The following is a 4,404-nucleotide window of genomic DNA, read 5'->3' on the forward strand; positions in this document are numbered from 1 at the left end:
GAGCGCTGCTCCAGCAGGTCAGCCTGGGCTCCTTCACGGGATGGGCTCAGGTTCCCCAGTACGGCAAGGTAGGCGAGCCCAGGATGAAGCGCCTTCCAGGTCTCCCTTGTGTGCATCCCAACATCGGCCCAGCAGCCAGCAGATGCCGCGGCGAAGCCCCGGTCAGGCTGGGCAGGGGCTCCCCAGGGCGGGGACGCAGGCAGGGCGGTCGCTATAACCACTGCCGCCAGCAACCACCTGCTTTAATTAAAATGTAAAAATCTACAGAAAAACAATGATACAAGAAAGGAGGACAATCATTAAACACTAAAGATGAAAGTGGAAACAAGAGATGTAAAAAATGGAGAAGTGGCAGAGTTGGTAAGTGTAATTCAAGAACTTACTGTCTGCAACAGAAACAATAAAACTGATAAACTTCAACTGACAAAAACAACAAAAAAGAAAGAAACACAGATAAACACCACTAGCGTCAAAAACAGCGCGTAAGAACAAATAAGGGAAAACTTGAAGTTACTCAAGAATCCTATTGACAGTGATGTATGAATATATTTTTAAAATTGAATACATTTTAAATTTATTAAATAATAAATCAATCGAATGAAGGATATTCTGACGGTGTGTAATTACCAAAATGAACTCAAGGAAATACACACAACCTGATTATATCAATAACCAAGGAAGAAACCTCGAGAGGCAAAGAAAGTCAGAAACGACGGGTCCTACGGTGAGTGTCGGGCCAGGTGAGGGACAGGACGGCTGTGCAGCTGGTAATCCAGCAGCAGAAGCCAGGCACAGCCCTCACACCAGTCAGAACTTACAATCGGTCCCTCAGAGAAGTCAGGACTGGAGACTACACGCCCCTCCAGAGTCAAGGCAGTGTGAATGGTCATTCGGGAACTGCAGTCTCCATTTGGAGCAAGAAAACAGAAGTATAACATAAGCCCTGGCTTGTGCAGGCAAGGGAGCGCCAAGCATGAGCGGCAATGAGCAGAGGAAGGGAAAACAGAACAGGTAAATGTTAAAGAGAAATGATCAACTATCTTAAAAGTTGGGTTTCTTGAGTTATAATTTATATAAAAGCAAGATTTTAATAAAAAATGTGCAGTCCTACAAATTGTGACAGGAGCATAGGGTCATGTAACTTCTTCCTTAACCAAGATAAAGAACATTTCCGTTACCTTCTAAAAGCTCTCTCATCCCCCTTAGTAGACAAATCCCCTCCCTACCCCTACTCGCCGGCACCCCCTGATCTATCTGCTGTCTCTACAGTTTGTCTTTTGTAGTTTGTTACACAAACAGAACCACACACTGTGTAGTCTTTGTCTGTGTCTTCGTTCAACTGAGTACAATGTGTTTGAGACACATCCCTGTTACTGAAGTCGGTAGCACGTACTGTCAGCCCTGACGGCTGAGTAGTATTCCATCTGTAGGGCTATGTCGTGACTTGTTCATCCGCTCACCAGGTGACGGGCATTTTTTTTACTGTATTTTTTCCAGCTGTGAATGAACCGTCTGTGAACATTCACAGACAGGTGTTTGTGAGACCATATGGTTCTACTTCTCTTGGACAAACACCCAGAAGTCGGGTTGCTGGATTTTTTGGTAATTGTATATTTGACTTCAAAAGAACTCATCAAACTGGTTTCCAAAGGGGTGTGCCATTTTGCATTCCTAACAGCAGTGTGTGAGAGTTCTAGGTGCTCCACATTCTTGCCAACAGTTGATGTTATCAGTATTTTCATAAATTTGATTTTACTTAATTATTCTTATAGCTGAGTAATGGTGTTTCATTTTAATTTATATTTTTGTAATGACCAATGATGCCAAGTATCTTTCTACATGCTTCATGCCTATTTGGTACCTGTGTCCCTTTGGTAAAGGGACTGTTCAAATCTTTTGTCTATTTCTTTTTTTAAATTGGGTAGTTTATTTGCTTATCATTGACTTTCGTGAATTTTTAAACACATTTTTAAAACCAGTGTTTCACTGGATATGCAAATATTTTCTTTCACTCTCTGGCTTGTTTTTTTTGTGTTCCTAGGAGTGCCTTTTAAAGAATTTTTCAGTTTTGATGAAGTCCAATGTAACAATTTTTCCTTCACAATTTATGCTCTATGTGCCCTATTGAAGAATTGCTTGAGTAACCCAAAGCTACAAAGATTTTCTTCTATTTTCTGCTAGACATTTTATAGTTTTAAGGTTTTTGATCCATGATTAATTCCCAGATAATTTTTCTATATGGTACAAGGTATGGGCTGAGGTTAATTTTTCTGCAGATAGAGTCTAATTATTTTTAACACCACTTTTTAAAATGGTTATCATTTTCTATTGAATTGACTTAGCACTTTCATTGAAAAACAATTGAATATGTAGCATATAATGCATGTAAAATATATTATATATTTATATATTACTATATATATAGTATTATGTGTGTGTGTGTGTGTGTGTGTGTATATATATATATATATATATATATATATATATATATATATATATATGATTCTACAGCTTATATCCAAAACAGTTTTGGAAAGGACGAACAGAGTGGGGAGACTCTTGCTACCTGATTTCAAGACTTACTATAAAGCTACAACTTCATGACAATATGACAGAACAATGTTGACAAAAAATGAGCTCTCTAGGTTAGTGGGTAAGAGTAACGAGCTGCCAGAACTTGGGTGGCTATACTCCAGAGAGAAGTTCTAGAGAGAAGCAGAGAGACCAGAGTCTAGCGTCTGGAATTTCGTTTTCCTTCCAGGTAGTTGCTGATTCACTAGCTGTGGCTAAAAGCCTGGGTAGCTGACCAGTTTTTATAGACCCATGGTGCTTTGGGGACAAAAGTTCAATTCATGGCTTGACCAAAATAAGGGACCCTTGTACACATTCTAGAATTTTAATGTGGAGAACTCAAATATCCTACGCTCTGGAATAAGGGTGAATTGGAAAAAAGTAGTCCTCACAGAGACTCAAGCCAACTATAAGACATACATGGGTCACAGTGGAAAGATCTGCTCCCCCCATAAAATAGCCCCATAAGCAGAGATGAAAGAGAATGGGGCAACTGCAATTTTTGAAGGCAACAATGCAACTGGGAAATTTTCAGAATTGGCAAAAACATTAAGCTGCAGATTCAAGAAGCACGATAAACCCTCAGTGGATTTAATAAAAAGGAAACCACACCAAGGCCCTTCATGGTGAAACAGGTTGAAAATGGAATAAGAGGGCTACTTCCTAATTCATTTCATGAGGCCAGCATAACCTTAATAGTAGAATCTGACAAGTACTTTAACAGAAAAGAGAACTGCAGGACAATCTTTCTCATGAACATAAATGCAGAAATACTAAACCAAATATCAGCTCAACAAGCCAAGCAATATACAGAGATCACACGGCACAGCCGTGCTGGCTGTCGTCCAACAATTTTAGGTCGATTTAACACTTGAAAGTCATTTCATGTAATATACAGCGAAAACAGAATAAAAGATAAAGCTACATGATACAGTAGATTTAAAAAAGTATTTAATAAATTCAACACAAAAGCCATACAAAAATTTTAGAACACTAGAAATAGAGGTATGCCAATTCCTTAATATGTGAAAGTATGTTTATAAAAGAAACCACTACAAACGCATCAGACTTAATGCTGTCGTACCACACAAAGGGAGACGGTGCCTATTATAAAAAAGAGGCAAGAAGGGGAAACTGAATGTGGAATAATTGGGAAGCAAGAAATAAAATTATCATTATTTGAAGACAAAATGATTATATACATAAAGAAGTGAAAAGAAGATAGAAATAAGCTAGCAAAAGTGTGACTTTGACAGGTCTTTTAGGAAGAGGTCGATACACAGACATCAATTGTATTTCCTTAAAATGTTTCCAAAGTCTGAAAATATAGATAATATTTTCTCCTTTATTGTGATCTGTTATCAACAAATCATTCATTATGCATTTGCCTGTCTTTGCATCCTTGGCGGTCTGATGTATATTATAAAATCAAATCTCAAAGTGCCATTTACAATAACATTTACAAGAGCGTCCAAAGTCTAGGGAAATCATGCAACTCCCTACATAGGAAAAAACAAAACATTATGGAGAGATTAAAGGAGACCCAAATAAATGCAGGGCTGTATCCACTGACTTGTCCATAACTTCCTTTAAGAGCCAGTTTTATGTATCTCTTCCCAAGTCTGTGTCCACTAACACTCATGTGTGCTTTGAAAGTGGCTAAGATGACTGTATTCGCAGCACAGAAACTGGCAAATGCTGTAAGACACTGTTATTCACTGTTTTCCAGCACACAGTGGCTATACCATGTTCATGGATTGAAAACTAAATGTTGTAAAGATATCCACTTAAGATACTTTTGTCTAAAGACCTAATGTAATTCCTTTAAAAGTT

This window comes from Camelus ferus, chromosome 12 (genome assembly GCF_009834535.1).
Source record: "Camelus ferus isolate YT-003-E chromosome 12, BCGSAC_Cfer_1.0, whole genome shotgun sequence".
NCBI classification, from domain to species: Eukaryota; Metazoa; Chordata; class Mammalia; order Artiodactyla; family Camelidae; genus Camelus; species Camelus ferus.